Consider the following 17,679-nt stretch of genomic DNA (forward strand, 5'->3'; position numbering starts at 1 on the left):
CGGTATCTGCTTGAGGTGGGATATATACTGCTGTGATGATTATGGCTGTGAATTTGTGGGGGAGATAGAACGGGCGACATAGAATGGACAGATGTTCAAGCTCCGGCGAATAGGAGCGGGAAACAATCTTTACCTCCTTGGGGATACACCAGCCGTTGTTTGTAAGGAAGCAGACCCCCCCCCACCTATGGACTTTCCAGACTCTTCTGTTCGATCAGCGTGGAAGACAGGGGCGTTTTTAGGGTTAGAAAACATTGGGGGCTTCAGCCCAGGGGGGTGGAGGGGGGTTTCCCCCCCCCCCCCCTTTTTTTTTTTTTTTTTTTTTTAAACACAGTAATACGCAATTTTAGAGTAATTAGAGATGAATACTGAAGAACTAGAATCATTAGAGGTTCTCAAAGTGAGGTCCATGTCCATGAGAGGGATCTGGGCAGTCCCCATAGAAAATTCAAAGTTAACAGGACCAAATCATCAGTTTCTTATTTATTTAACCTTTATTTAGCCAGATAAAACATTGATCTGGTCCAAGAGGCCCCAACAGGAGTACAAATATACATATATACACATATATATATATATATACATATACTGTACATACATACACACATATACACCAATAACAAAATAAAAACAGTTAAGAATCATACACATAAGCAAATAAACAAACAAACAAACATATGCACAGCCTATGTACAAAAGAAATAAACAGTTAATCTCTAGTCTTTACAGTTTTCTTCAATTGCATAAACACTCAAATCAAAAGTATTACACAATTATCAAAACATTACACTCAAGGAGCAAAACATAGGCCCAGATTTGCACCTCTATAAGCACAATGTCAGCCTCACACTTTTTGCAAAACAATACACAGAGCAAAAAAGTATCTTGCCAGATCCAGCTAGGCAAAGAGATAATGTCTAGTATTTTCTGTACTCTATTTAAATTTTTTCAAAATTGTTTTTGTTTTACTGTAATTTTAACCTGTAGGCCTACTGGATACAGTATTTTATGTTTGTCTGATATTTGCTGAGCTTACAGTGTTATGCACATAGTAGCATGAAAACTGGGACATGTTTTGTTGTGATTCTCCATGTTGAAATGTTGACTGATTTGGTTATATGGCGAGAAAATTTATATTTTCATCAGTCTGCATCATTGATTTGGGTATATGGAGAGAAAATGTTTTTTTTCCAGCAGTCTGCATCATTGATTTGGGTATATGTAGATAAATAAATAATATTTTCATCAGTCTACAGCATTGGTCTTGTGTAGTGTTTGGTGAATTTATTGTATATTTGCACATTCTCTGCGTACTTCACTTACAGTACTCTAATCACTGAGAAGTAGAATAGCTAAATGTGTTTTAGGTTAAGCACAGCAGTGTGAGTAACTGGTTCAAACAGAATTAAGTCATATAAAACGTGTGTTTCATATAGTAACAAAATGTAGTTTTTTTAAATTAGTGTATGGTTTTGACAAGTGTTTAATTTAGCAAAGGATCTGAGGTGTTCTGATAATTGTGTGTGTGGTTGTGCTAATTGTGTGTTTTGAAACACCGGGCCCCGTTTTAAAAATCATGCTTAAGCAATCGAAAAAAAAAGTCTCATAAAAAAGATATTAGATTTTTGGGTATTTTCCTGCCTTTGGTCCGCTTTGCATTCACATCTCAAATGCAGGGTTCACTTGCAAGAGTGAATGAGCTTTCACACCACCCCAAACCAACCGGACTATCCGAGGAAATGAACCAGGGTTCGATTAAAGCTTATTATAGTTTATCACAGTATCATGAGCATGTCTTTGTCAGTGGACACTGGACATGGGTATGGAGGCTCCAGGTGCTGCTGCGTTAAAGTGCACATCTTCAATACCTATCTGTACTATTTAAAAGCACAGTGCAGGACACACTCAAAGGTTATCGCACCTCAGAGATGGCAGTGGACATGTATGACAGGACAAAGGCCATATGTAATGGCATCTTGTGGCACAAGCTCAGACCTCAGCTCAGGAGATCAGCTGAGACAGAGACTGTTCTATCCAGAGCTTGAGAGCAGGTTCTCATGAGTTGGATAACAACTTATGAGAGGCATACAGGCATGTTATCCAGCCTCAGACCAGTTTCTCTCAGTGGAATTGCTGCAACCCCTCGCCACACATTACAATATCCAACTATTGCCAGAGGAGATCACAGTTGCAAAGTGTTTCCTGGTCAGGACAGGCAGAGATGCAGTCCCTACTATCCAAAGTGTCTTTTCCCTCCTGGATGATGATGATAATAATAATAATAATAATAATAATAATAATAATAATAATAATAATAATAATAATAATAATAATAATAATAATAATAATAATAATAATAATAATAATAATAATAATAATAATGCATTTGATTTATAAGGCGCCTTTCAGGACACTAAAAAAAAAGTCCACAAATCGGTGAATGAAAAATTATAGGATCAAATGAAAACTACTTACTAAAAATGTTTAAAAGTACTAAAAACCAACAAAAAATACCAAACACTAACAAACATTCAGCAAAGACAATGGGGATGCTGACATAAAAAAAAAAAAAAAAAAAAGTAAAAAAAAAAAAAAAAAATGTAAACAATTTTTTTTTTTTTTTTTTTTTTAGATCCGGGGCTAGGAGAAAAACATCCGGGGCTAAAGCCCCGGAAGCCCAGGGCTAACGACGCCACTGGTGGAAGACCGAGATCATCCATCTTGTTCTCCAGCTATCTAATATTCGCCAACAGAATCGATGGGATCACTGGCCGGTAAGCAGAACTTTTTAGCCTGTTCCTGATTCCACTTCTCCGTCCTCTGTGCCTTCGTTTGAACGCGCCGCCATTCCATTTGTTCTTGTCTCGTCTCATCTCCGGTGGCCAATCTTGGCATAAAGTGTTGTTAAACTCCTTTTTCAGTCCGGAGTTTAAGTCCATAAGTGACTGGGGTATGACATCCATGCCAGCGTAGTTTTTTTTATAAAAAACGGTATTAAAAATAAACACAATAACAAAAAATGCACACTATCTGTGGAGCAAAACAGACAGCGACTGACCTGGGCCGTGCCATCTTCTTCTCGTTAGTTCATGCCAACCGTTCACTGCCAACGAGACGAGAGATCTAGTTCTTGATAGTTTTCTTTTTTTTATTAGCGATTTCCATTCATATTTCATCAATCTAGCCTCACGTTACCCACTGGGACTCTGTCTGAGCTCCATTGGGAAAATACCGCCCCCCTATCGTCTCTCCGGATGGTACTGCACCCCTTTGGATTGGATTGAATGAAAAGCATGGAGAAAAAAAAATCCTGCTTCCACATTTTACTTGTCAGACAAGTAACCCGAGATGATCGAAGTCATTGCCGAGCCGCAGAACAGCGGAGAATGTGTGTTTACAGTACCCAGCGTTGGATCAATAAACGTGATCGATATTTGGAATGGCGATCAGGAATTGGAATAATCTTTTTGGAGAACATCTGATCTGAGGTAAGGAATCTATTTGACCAGTCTTGGGATAGTCAGCTTTTTTCAAATGACAACGTTTTTTTGTGTATTCCAGTATATTCCAGTAAAGGCCGATTATCACAGAATCTTCTGAAATGTTCTGGAACTTTCATAAAACGAGCGTTTTTCAAAATGGTATAAAACGGAAATGAACCGATTGAAAAACAATCCGTTGACTGCAAACAAGTCATTGATAAGCGATGGCCATATTATACACACAGCCATAATTTAAGATATAGTTTATGCGTTCGCAAATATGAGAGCTCTATCATTGAAGTGGGTGGTGGCACGCAACAGGGTTCCGGGGCACCGGACCCGTGGCACGGAAAGTGTTAAATGTCACTCTTGCCACTGTCGGACTCAGGGGGGGGGGGGGGGGGGGGGGGGGGGGGGTCGCCCCCCCTGGTGCCCCCACGGTTGAAAAACACACGCTAAAGTGCCCTTTTGAGTGGCGAAAAATTTGAGGGTGTGCCCTATTGGTGCTCTTCCCAGACCAGGCTGCAGAAACAAATTAGTGGGGGGGGCATAAAATGTTCTCAGGGGGGCACAATGGTTTTTTCAACACGGGTTCCCTTTTATATGTTTCAGCTGGGACAGCGGCGCTGTGGCTTGCTTGGCGCTGCCCACGGTGCTGAACTAAACAGCAGAGAGGCAATTGAAAAATCTAATTTCTCTCCATCTTAAAGGATAACTCCACTATTTTGGGAAATTAGCTTATTTAACATCTTCCCTGGAGTTAGACAAGAAGATGCATACCTTTTTTGTCTCTGTGCGTGCATTTTAGCTTTGGGAATAGATGCTCCGTTAGCATAGCTTAGCTTCATCACTGGAAGTGAGGCAGGACAGTAGCCTTACAGTGCCTTACAGTGTATTGCAAGGTCTGACATTGACCAAACTTGATATGCATGACCTTGGTGGGCTCTAGGTCAACTCCTGAAAAGGGGGTCAATGTCAGACTTTGCAATCAAAAGTTAGGGGGCTAATAACCCTTGCCATAATTTCAGTGCGCCCCTAACTTTTGATTGCAAATTCTGACATTGACCCCCTTTTCAGGAGTTGACCTAGAGCCCACCAAGGTCATGCATATCAAGTTTGGTCAATGTCAGACCTTGCAATACACTGTAAGGCACTGTAAGGCTACTGTCCTGCCTCACTTCCAGTGATGAAGCTAAGCTATGCTAACGGAGCATCTATTCCCAAAGCTAAAATGCACGCACAGAGACAAAAAAGGTATGCATCTTCTTGTCTAACTCCAGGGAAGATGTTAAATAAGCTAATTTCCCAAAATAGTGGAGTTATCCTTTAAGAACTTTCACTTATACAAAAACAGACTGAACGGATATATATAACAGACCTGCTGGGGCAGCGGACTGAGAGCAGGGGACACAAACAGGCTGGATAAGATGGTCAAGAAGGCCAGTAGCGTGGTTGGGGTGGAGCTGGACTCTAGTGAGGGTGGCGGAGAGGAGGAACCTTGCTAAGCTCCAGGCCATCACGGAAAACCCCTCCCACCCACTATACACAGACTTGGCTGACAAGAGGAGCATGTTATAGGCTCACACTACCTAAATGCAGCACTGAACGGCACAGGAAGTCCTTCATTCCGACAGCCATCAGACTATACAATGCATCACTGTGCCTCACTGCATCACTGAGCACAGAGTGACAATTACCATCTTCCTGGACTCTTACTTTTTAAACAGCACTGTGCATTATTACACCTACTGTAGACTTCAGTATATTTTTACTGTATTTATTTACTGTATCTTGTATTATATTTTTATTCTATTTCATTTTATTCTATTCTTAGGCCATTTGTTTCGTTATTCTTGTTCGTGACTTGTTCTGTCTAAATGTTTAATGTTGAGTGATTTGCAGTGTCAAATTTCCCTCAGGATAATACATTTCTATTCTATTCTATTCTATATCTTTGAAAAGTCTCCATTTATTCAACACTTCTGAATTCACTGACAAACTGAACTGAACTGACAAAAATAAGGTGCATAAAAAAGCAAACAAAATTCCTCCACAGGCTACTCACCATCATAAGTAGAGAGGCAAGCGGTGTTTGGGGACAGAGTGAAATCTTCTTAAAACACTGCCCCTCCACTCATTCCTGAAATTTTTTAAGTCCTTCTCAAATGCCAACTGAATTAAATTGGCCTTAGTTGCGTCGATGAAGCATACTAAGGCGATGTTCTGTAAAGACGTTCTTGAGGGTAGAAAACGAATTCTCACAGAGTGCCGTGCTAGCTTCAGTAGTGTTGTTGTTGACATCAGTGCCCACTAGGGCTGTCCCCGGCAAAAACTAGAGGACGTGCCCATTGGTGCCCTTCCAATGGTCTAAATTTGACCATGTGCCCCCACAGTTGAAAACATTGCGCTAAAGTGCCCCTTTGAGCGGTGAAAATGAGAGGACGTGCCCATTGGTGCCCCTCCAATGGTCTAAACTTGACCATGTGCCCACACAATTGAAAAACGTCACGCTAAAGTGCCCTATTGAGTCGTGAAAACATAGCAAGAAAATTAAATAACGTGTCTTAATGACTGCTCTGTTAGTGGATAAAATGTGATGCAGCTTACCAGGGCAGGCTTTCCCAAAGTGGGTGCCATGATGAAGAGAGTCTAGGGGTGTTGCAAAATTGTTAAACCCTGCTTATATTCTAAACACATTATATGGCCATTATCAAATATTTTTTTGAGAGTTTTTGCAAGGAACCGATGGGCTAATATCTAGCTAACATTTTGATGTTTCTCGATCTGCACTGTCCCCATTTTTCCCCCCAATGTATCCTTTAGGTTAGGTTAGAGTAAGTTAGTTTAACTGAGGCACAAAGCATGCTGGGAACTTGACACAACTCTGAGCAGCCCCGTCACTACAATATTCCATCCATTTAAGTTTTCAGTTTTAGAGACACATCCCCTCTTGAATGTTCAGATGCCAGAGGGCTTAATGCAGTCTGAGCTGTAACCCTGCATTCTACTACTGTGTGTGAGGTAGGTAATACAGCAAGCTTTCTTTGAAGTTGCAAAGATTGAGTTTGTTTTGACCAATTATGCATTACTAAATACTAATGTATGTACACTGCAAGTGCTTTTATTGATGGCAGTATGTTTTAGCCTATAGGCTACTGTGGCTATGTAGCTAGCTAAATAAACAGCTACATTGCTTAGCTGATTCTATGCTAACCTGTGTTCTCAATTTAGAAATAAAGTGTACAAATTATTTTACGATAATTTGCACAAAATATACCCATAGCACTAGTTCAGTGTGAATTGCTTTTTAAAGATGAGTGGTAGTAAACTTAAAAGTGGGTTTAGCATTGGCCTATATTCTATGATTACAGAATGTCAAGGAGAGAAAGAAATCAGAATAATATTAAAAAACAGCTGAAAAATACATTCAAAAGCAACAATAGTAAGGGAGGAGATAAGGATACAGGTATGTATTTGTAAATCCTAAATCACTACTAGCTATGTGTACAAGCTTGTCTCAGAGCCATAGTTTGGATTATAACTGAGAATCTGGTACCAACATGGTCAATAATGCTTATTTGACAGAAAAAAGTGTCTTAAACATTTAAATTGACCAACCATAGACCCTTTTTATTCCAAGCAAGGCAGTGCTTTACGACATTGTTTTATAATACAATTATAACATTGTAGGCTACAGTATGAATATTATATACAGTACAATATTATTACTATTATAATATATAAATATTATTTGCTCCACCTTAGATAAAGACAGTACAGACAATGAAGATATTCAAGAGGGAAATGATGATATCAGGAAGAGAGATTGTGAAGAAGTGGAGGAAAGAGAAAATGCAGATGATGCTATGGAGAGAAATGAGGATGAAGACGGTCATGGAGATGCTAAAGAAAGCGAGGATGAAAAGGATGATGGGGAGAAATTATTCAAACGACAAATGAATTGAATGCTCTCCTGTTGCCATTAAAATATCCCACTGATCCAGCCAGTATCCAGGTACAATATATTAAGTTTAATGGAGAGAATGGGGAAGATAGAGAGGGGGGGAGGGAGAGATAGAGATAAGAGAGGACATGAGGAGAGGACAGGAGGAGAGAAGGAGAGTACAGGAGGAGAGAAGGAGAGAGGAAGAAGCTCAACAGCACTCAAATTAACTTCAACTGTTACTGTTTTATGTTGTAAATGGCTTTTAAAGAATAGGTTCACTATTTTTCAACCCAGACCATATTAAAATGCTGTTTCCCAAATATTTATATTCCTCACTGATATATTTAGCATTGAGAAATGTACCACTGCAGCAATGGTTTAGGGCAGGCCTTCAAACACCACGATAATCTACTTTTCAAACACCATGACAATGAGGTGAAATAAACATTTTAAAGGTGTATTGTGTTTTTATCATAGAGGTGTGGTTATACTATTAATCTGGATGGTCCGTTATTCTAATGTTAATCTTAATCAAGGATGAAGACTATTTCACCATACATGACACATCATAGCTGGACTTTTCGTTTCCATCCCTGACAAAACAAATACTTGTGATCTGTATACGTTTAAAATCAATCAGCTTTTTGCTCACTGATTGGGTCCCATGTTGTGCAGTAGGTGCCCTTTTTTTCTTTTCAGTTTTTTTGCATGTTGACCAGAAGAAACCCAGACAATCGACTGCGTTATTAGAACCATAGCTATAATATAAAATATAGGTTTAGCTCTACAAATAAGGTGAGCGATTACATGGGGTTAATGGGTAGCATGGCCTATGCACTTCCCGGAAGGGGCGTGGCACTCAGAGTCCACATCACAGAGGACCCGACACAGATTGTGGTGAACGGCGAAACCGCACCTCTATCACCCGAGACAGCTAAGGAAGTTCAGAGTATCGGGGAAGATACTCTACTCCTATTCCGGGGATGTAGAGAGCATTCTAACTGGAAACATCACTGCCTGGTTTGGAAACAGCGCGGCACTGGACAGGAAGGCACTCCAGAGAGTGGTGCGCTCAGCAGAGCGTACTAGGGGTATTGCACTACCACCCCTGCAGGATTTATATAACAAGAGGTGCAAATCCAGAGCCTGCAGAATTATGAAAGACCCCCACCACCCCAACAGCCTGTTCAAGCTGCTGCGGTCAGGCAAGCACCTACGGTCACACGCTGCAAGAACAGAGAGACTCCGGCTCAGCTTCTTCCCCCAGGCCATCAGAACTCTCCACTCACAAGTACACCCACTAAAACTATCACTTAAAATAGAAAGTTACTAAGGAAGGAGGTACTAATAGTATAGTTTAGATACATTAAGATTTAAAATTGTATATAGGAACCAGTTTCTCAGGAACTCAGCATGTCTTTTTTTTTACCATGCATATCTTGTGTCTTACCCATTTAATTTTTTCTATGTCTATTTTATTATTGTGTTTTGCACAATCAATGCAGGCATGACCACCCGCATTTCACTGTATGCCCTGGTATGTATGTGACAAATAAACCTCTTGATTCTTAATGCGTTTGGATGTGCGGGAAACCTGGCATGACATGTAGGGTCCAGTCGACCCAGCAAACCTTTCACTTGCCATTCATCACAGTAATAACACAAACATCATTTTCAAGTTCAACTTCATTTATTAAGTCAATATACAATAGAGTAAATACAAATATTCAAAATAAAAATCAGTTAAAAAAATAAAGGATCCAAATGGATATTTTATTTGCTTTAATAAAAAATTAAAATGTTGCACCAAATAAAAACACTTAAAGCCTCACCCTTGTGGACCCCTGGTCCCGATTCTATGACTTTTTACATACATTTTCAATATGTCAAAAGATAATGATTTTAAATGCGAGAGAGAGATCAGCCCGCAACACCACCAACTACACTCCTCCTCTCCCCTCTATCGCGTGCCACACAGCTGAAACACGAGCCGCTGATGGGTGGTGCAGCCCGGCACCGGAGCTCCCTTGCATGCGGAAGAGCGCTGGTGATCAGCAGACACCGCACGTGTCTTCAGAATCTACCGGGAGTACAGTGTACCGTGTACGCCCGCGGAGATAAGACATAATCAGTGCTTACTAACGTTAGCGTCTCAGCTATTTCTGACCGAATTAGTCAACCTTTTTTTATAAGGGCAGTTTCGTATTCACAGGGACTTGAGGTTTTTCACACTGTAATATGGAGTCTAAAACATCTAAAAACATGAAGAATGCCGTTTTCCGCTTTGTTTTTTCTTATAAAAAAGCACTTACTATCAAACACTAATATAAGTGGTTAAAATTCGGAAATATTTGTAATCCGTTACAGATTGAGATTAGGCTCTTATGTTGTTCGTGGAAAAAAGGTTTTAAAAATATAAAAAATTATATGGCTTTGAACTTGACCCATACTTTCATCCCTTAAGCCTCATGAGCTCCACCAGTGCTAGGGATGCACAAGGGTTAATTAAGCCTTTCTAGGACAATTTGCTCACCGGCACTTTGGCGACCCCTAGTGGCTTTCTGGAATCAGAAACTTCACCAGGCTCATGCATGTGCTATAAGTATAAAGTATGTGGTTTTGGTTTGCATAAAAGTATACAGTCCTCAAACTAAAATGGCCAATTTTGGGGGCGCAGGTTAAGAGGACTCCTCCTGAAGCTCATCATCTGGGGGGAAACACAGAACAACATGTTTTAAAACAAGTTTTTCTTCCTTGACAGAAGTTGAACACTAGTTACCTGGTGAGTTCACTAGACCAAGCCTGGTAAATTGACTGGATAAAAGCGGTTATATAAATGCAAAGTGCTTTACAATGCATGTCTCACATTCACTCATACATTAACACACAGACAGCGGATGCAACCATGCAAGGTGCCAACCTGTTCATTGGGAGCAATTAGGGTTAAGTGTCTTACTCAAGGATACTTCGACACTGTGAGGAGGAGTCGAACCAGGAACCTTCCGATTACCAGACGACTGCTCTAGCTCCTGAGACACTGGACCTCATTCACCAACATAGTCTTCCTCTTATGACAGCCTCCTTGGAAGGTCGTAAGAGAAAGTCGACGACAATTACCCCCGGATTGACCAACGCGTGGAGAGGTCTTAACTTGCCAAATGATCTCAGCTGCAATCCCCAGAATGAGATAAGTCACTCATTCACACACTTGAAGCGCACGTTCCGGTTTACTTAATTTGCATACAGACACGGCCCTACAGCTCCTTATAATGCAAGGGCGGTGCGCCAAAAATGATCGGCATAAGGAAGCGCTTTGAGACGGGATCAAAGTTTGATTAGATTGATACCGTCTTGTTGCGTGCTCCTGGCCACAGCGCGCGCACACGCGTACTGTATAGTCTACGTGCGTAATGAACAGTAGGCTTATATTATTATAATGACTTGTTTTTATTAGATTACAGATACTGCGCTGCCCTATAGCAGTCACTGTTGTTCCACTAAAGTAGTGGTTCGCAAACTGTGGTGCGCGCACCCCTTGTGGTGCGCGAGCGCCATCTACGTGGTGCGTGACATGAAAAGGCTAATAGTAAAAAATTTATTTTTTACAATAAAATTTCATAAAAATCTTTGATGGATATTAAACATGCTGGCAGAGTACATGCATCCATGTTGTCGTGAACATTTTAATTAAATAAAGAAATTCCCTATCCATAGTCGCCGTGGGAAGAGATAAAATAAAAAATAAAATCTGTGCACGGAGACCAGCAACAATTTTCTCTAACAGAAACCAATTGGGGGGTGAGTCAGCTAGGTCGGGAGGTGACAGGGGTGCACGGCCAAAAAAGTTTGGGAACCGCTGCACTAAAGTACAGTACACATCTTAGCATGACATCTTAAAAAACGCCACAGAGTTGTTGGTTGACATAGGCCTGCATTAAATGTAGTAAACTGGCATGAGAAATGTAGGAAATTGGTAAGCGGTGGTAAGCTTGACTGAAAACTCAAACGATTGAGGACAACGAGTCGGGTCCGCTCACAGTACGCCAGACTCTGGTGGCCTTAAGATGTCATGCTAAGATGTGTACTGTACGTACTACTATAGGGCAGCGCATACAGTATCTACTATCTCCTAATGAAACAAGTAATATAAGCCTATACTATTCATTCATTACACACATAGGCTATACAGTGTGCGCTGAACAGGTGGCCAGGAGTGCGCAACAAGATGGTATAAATATGGAATATTAATACAGTCCATTCCACTATAGCTATATCCATGCGATTAGCTTTAGTTCTTATTTATTTATCCACAGTCATTTGCAGTGTTGGTGTAGTGTTTATTTATTTTCCGACATCACGATGCCTCTTGAGGCATGACTAAATGTAATAAAATGTTTTATCATACAAATTGTCATATTTATTATGATTATGATTAATTAATTCCAAGGATGCCTGTAGAGTTGACATTAACGAAATCACCATGATTCCTCCCAAATAAAGCCCTACATGGCACACACCAGTCTGTCCGAGTTACGACTGCTCTTCAGCGCTCCTAAATCCTGCTCCTAGTTAAGACCGAATCCAGGAGAAGGGACTGTTGGTGAATCCCAAAATCGTCCCGAAAATGAGCTAGGACAAAAATATGTCTGATCTTTGTCTCAAGTCCGTTGGTGAATGAGACCCACTGTTCAATGCCTGGTAGGATCTATTGGTTTGAAGGAGGCTTTTTCAGTTAACCCAGGGGATTAAACTGCTGACCTCATAATCTGCCTTTAAAGTAGGCGTGGCCTTCATGCACTGAGTACAGTTGAAGTTTGGCACTATTTTATAGGCTGTGAAATCTGCATTTCGTGTCTTAAATCCCTCTGACAGTTGGGACATATTTGTCCAAAGTGACACGAGTGCGTTTGTCTGATGATACTATCAGAGGTGGAGCTTCAGATTGTGGTCACAAACTATTTCCCACATTGTGGCAGATGTGTTATCAAGAAGACCTCTGGTGCTGAAGATTAGTACTCTTGACAAGGAAATATCAACCTCCCACTGACCAGTGAAGACAGAAGACCCAGGTGCAGATTATAAAACCAATGACCAGTGAAGACGGAAGACCCAGGCTTAACCCATAGTGCAAGTTCAGTATATCCACCAGTGAAGTAACCAGTATAATCACCAGTATACTATAGTAATCAGTATATTCACCAGTGTAGTAACCAGTATATTAATTAATTAATATGGGTACTGGACTTTCTGAGCGAAAGACCCCAGGCGGTCAGGGTGGGGGGTCAGACCTCCAACACCATCACCCTGAGCATCGGGTCCCCCCAGGGCTGTGTTCTGAGCCCCCTGCTGTACTCACTCTACACACACGCGACTGTGTGGCCAAGTTCAGCTCCAACTCTATAGTGAAGTTCGCCGACGACACGTGGTGGTGGGGCTGATCTCGTGGTGGGGCTGAGCTCCTGCTGATCTGGTGCCAGGACAACAGCCTGCTCCCGAACATTGGCAAAACCAAGGAGCTGATCGTGGACTATAGGAGAGGACAGCAGGAGACACACACACCACTGATGATTAACGGGGCCACCGTGGACAGGGTGAGCAGCTTCAAGTACCTGGGGGTCCACATCTCAGAGGACCTGACATGGTCAACACACATAGACACAGTAGTAAAGAAGGCGAAACAGCGCCTCTACCACCTGAGACAGTTAAGGAAGTTCAGAGTATCGGGGAAGATACTCCAGTCCTTTTACTCCGGAGCTGTAGAGAGCATCTTGACTGGAAACATCACTGCCTGGTATGGAAACAGCACGGCACAAGACAAGAAGGCCCTACAGAGAGTGGTGCGCTCAGCCGAGCGTACCACGGGTATTGCACTACCCCCCCTGCAGGTTCTATACAACAAGAGGTGCAAATCCAGAGCCTGCAGGATAATGAAAGACCCTCACCACCCCAATAACAGCCTGTTCCAGCTGCTGAGGTCAGGCAGACGCCTGCGAACCCCAGCTACTAGGACAGAGCGGCTTAGGCTCAGCTTCTTCCCCCAGGCCATCAGAGCCATGAACAATGAACATTGAGTGCCACAGAACACTGAACTGTCCACACACAAGCACACATGAACACACACACGACATGCACGCTGTGCACGCTCACACACGAGCAGCCACTTAACACTTTAACATGAGCGGGCACACACTCATGTCGCACACTTATGGCCAAAAGGAAAGGCCACTTTAAATTAGAATAACAGGAACAGTGTATTACACTACCAAAGCTAACTAGCATGTCACACATGCTCTGTAAATAACTATGTACAGATACCGAGATGTCACTCCATGTTACCTGCTACCTGTTACTGCACAATGTTGTTTTCTTCTTTTGATTCTATTATATGTACCACTGTATTGCACATCGTTGCGGGCAAGACCACCCGCATTTCATTGTATACCTGTATGCCGTGACAATTAAAACTCTTGACTTGACTTGAGTATAGTAATCAGTATATTTACCAATATATCCACCAGTATAGACCATCAGGGCTAGGCTTTAGACATGTCAGCTGTGGGAGCACGCCACTAAAGACAGTAAAGATAGTCATATACTGGAGAGCCTTCTTCACTGTCATCATATACTACAGTCTTCTTCACCGTCATCATAATATACTAGTCTTCTTCACGATCATCATCATAATGCATTTCTCTTTCTTTATTCGTACATGGAATTGTTACAGTCCAACAGTGTCTTCAGTACATAGTTCACTTAATATGATCCACTAAATTCCAAGTCCGAAAGGAACAGGAAGAAGAAAACTCTTATTGTACCTGCCCCTACATACATGCAGTACACCGATAAGACTGTTCACAGCGCAATGTTTACCAAACAAAATGTACATACTTATTTAGCAGAAATGAAAACACAATTAAACATAAATAAATACATTTTGTGTATCCATCAGTTAAATTGCATTTACTGATGTTCCTTCATTTATACACACTTCTATAACTAAATCATACTAGACTATATTGGTATACAGTATTATTTTATATATATATATACTTATTTTAATATATTATTATTCTATGTTAAGATGCTATACTATACTCCTACTAGCCTATACTATAATGCTATATTATCCTGTTATGCTAAACTGCAATACTATACTAAACTGTGCTATACAGTCTATTTATCTTTTCTTTGTACAACTTTCTGAAGTGAAATATATTAGAACTCTTTTACATCATTGTGCAAGGAGTTCCATAGTTTGATGCCTATAACTGAGGTGCACCTTTGTTTTAAGGTGGTTCGTGCAAATTGGTGCTTACAATTGAATTTCCTTCTGCTGTCATCTGGACAGGGAACAAACAACCTCTGTATGTTTGCTGGCAATACTCTGCATTTTGCTCTAAACAAAACTAATAAAGTCTGTATTTCAGCTAATTGACTATTTATAATGATCTAAGCAAATGTATGCGTTTATTAATAGATTTATAAGCATAACGTTATTAACTAATAACCAATGCATGCGTTTATTAATTGGTTTATAGGATAATGCTGTTATCTAATAACTAATGTATGGGTTTATTAATTGGTTTATGAGCATAATGCAGTTAACTAGTAAAGGGTGTCGAGTCTTTTCTCCTAATGATTGATGAAAGCATCACAAGCCCTACAGTAGAAACATGCTCACCTTGCGAGCGCTGGCCGCCAGGCTGGGCGACTTGGCGGTGCGTGGAGACTTGGTGGTCGTGGTGCGGGACTGGACAGCTGCTGCGCCGTTCTCAATGGTAAAGCTAGCCTGAGAGACACAGAAAGACGCACAGAGGGAAACAGAGACCGGAAATGTAACACGCATTTTTCTACCTCAAGATCTTAAGCCGTTTTGAGGCTGGGCTCCAACCACTGTGTGGCCTGGTGCCAACTGCCACATCAACTGCCACATTATTATGCAGCTGAGAAATCTCTGACATCACAGATATGCACATTTTCAGATGACTCAGTTCAGTGAGGATGAATATTGTGAGAGGAGAATTGGAAGAATTCGCCAATATGAGAATTAGAGACATATATCCTATTAATATAAGTCCACATAGCTAAGAAACAATGGTAAACACTGAAAAAAGCCATTTATAAGATAGTTCCCCTTTAAGCACATGTATAGTCAATTGGTCCTGTTGTTCAGCCTCACAATGCTATTTGATAGTAAATGTGTTTATATGTCCCACCCTCTGGCCTCTGAAGTTGCTAATTTCTTTTTAATTTGGGCCTCACAGGGTTAACCTCTTAAGCCCGAGATATACAGTAAAAGTGTATATTTTCAGCATTATGTTTGTTTACCAATTATTTTAACTGTTATTAGTGAAATATAAGATTATAGAAATCTCAGGGCATTGAGTCGGAAACCGGCGCATATTGACAGGAGGAAGTGGCACAGCCAAAAGTGAGTGTAGTCTTTTGAAGGAAGAGACTCAGGGCTTTCAAATTTCAAAAAACGACCCTACCCAGCTCACACCAGCCCCTGTCAATCATCTGACTTCTGGATTTACTTTTTAATTTCTCTTATTTTTTGGGATTATCTCCCACAAACCTGAACGTTATTGCCATAAAACAGAACGTAGTTAGTTTCTCTACCTTTCTGTGAACGTCTTGCAAAAAACGGTGTTGCAATATGATGAAGAATGGTGGAGAAATTTACATTATAAAAAAGATGGCAGAATTCAGTACTGTATCTACAAAACCTTCTGTTTAATCATCTTCCCTTTATTCATTTGCTTAGATTTTTCAGGTCTGGTCAATTTTAGCATGGTGTTATTTTTAAATAGAATTGATATTCTCCTTTGGTTCATTACAATTTACTCAAGCCTAGTAACAGACACACTATTTCTGACACTGATCCATATATGTCCCTAGATTCAGATACCAAGAACATGCAAATGGACCATTTAAAAAAAATTGTAAATGTTTATTCTACGTCCTTATGGAATGAGTGACATAAAAAAAATTAAAAAAAATTAAAAAAAGTAAAAAAAAAAAAAGGTAAATTTTTATTTTATTTTTTTTATGGATGGAAGAGCCGCACATTGACGGGCAAAGAGCCGCATGCGGCTCGCGAGCCGCGGGTTGGCCACCCCTGGATTAGACTAACCGTAGAGAACGAGGATTGTATTTATTTTTCCTCGGATCAGGTGAGGGAAGGTTGCATGGAATAAAGTTGGTGTATGTGTTTGATGAACATGTTCAGCCTATTTTAATGACCCTGCTGCGTTACAAACCTGTCAATTATCTGTGGTTTTGTTTCAGGGACACCTGTAGTATCCGATTGTATTAATCATCAGAATCTGGCGAAAAGAGTTTGATATTTTGAAAGCTAAGACTTTGTTTATTCAAAAAACAAAACCCCCAACCCCAAAATCTATATGTTGACATAAATCCACGTTTATTTAGAATTGTGCTGTTGAGACAGACTTATTTTGATGAAGCATGTCACATGTGTGCGTACGTGCATTTGTCTTTGTGTATGTTTGGGCATGTGTATTTGTGTGTCTCACCGGACTGAGAGGTTTCCGTGTGTTCCTCTTTGGTGTCAGAGGCCTGGGGAAGCTAGCCTTGGTCTGAGATAGAGAGAGAAAGAGATACATCCGTCTATTAACTAAAGCAACATGTAGGACTAGTAACTAAACCAACATGTAGGACTAGTAACTGAACTAACCTGAGGGGAGGGCCTCAGGAGGGCGGAGGAGGTCTGCCCTTTGGGCCTGAGAGAAAGCTGCTGAGAGAAAGCGGAGCTGGTTTCGGGCATCAGGGAGTGGCCGCGGGAGGCAGGGCCAGCAGTATGCCCAGGCATATAAGACGAACGGTGGCCGGTCAGGGAGTCGGGCATCAGAGACGCTCGGCGGATGGTCTCTGATGGATCACCCAGACGCAGGTCTTCGTCTGTGATGGTGAAATCTGGACAAAGGCTGGACTGGAGGGAGAGAAAGAAAGACGTGTTTAGTGTGGGTGAACTCTGACCCTAGACTCCAGGGGTTAAATGAACCGTCTGTGTGTGACCTCTGACCCTAGATTCCAGGGGGTAGCTGCTCTTCAGGCGAGGCAGGCAGGCCTGCATCCAGGCCTGGTAACTGGCCTGTAGTCGAGCGATCCTCACACAAAAGGATAGTAGGTCAGGTTCATTCTCTGTCCCCACACAGAAGGTACCACTACCTGGAACACACAAGTTGTCACTGTTACATACTACATTCTAATGTTATATAATGTTAC

Source organism: Notolepis coatsorum (assembly GCF_963971535.1).
Source record: "Notolepis coatsorum genome assembly, chromosome: 3".
In the NCBI taxonomy this organism is placed as follows: domain Eukaryota; kingdom Metazoa; phylum Chordata; class Actinopteri; order Aulopiformes; family Paralepididae; genus Notolepis; species Notolepis coatsorum.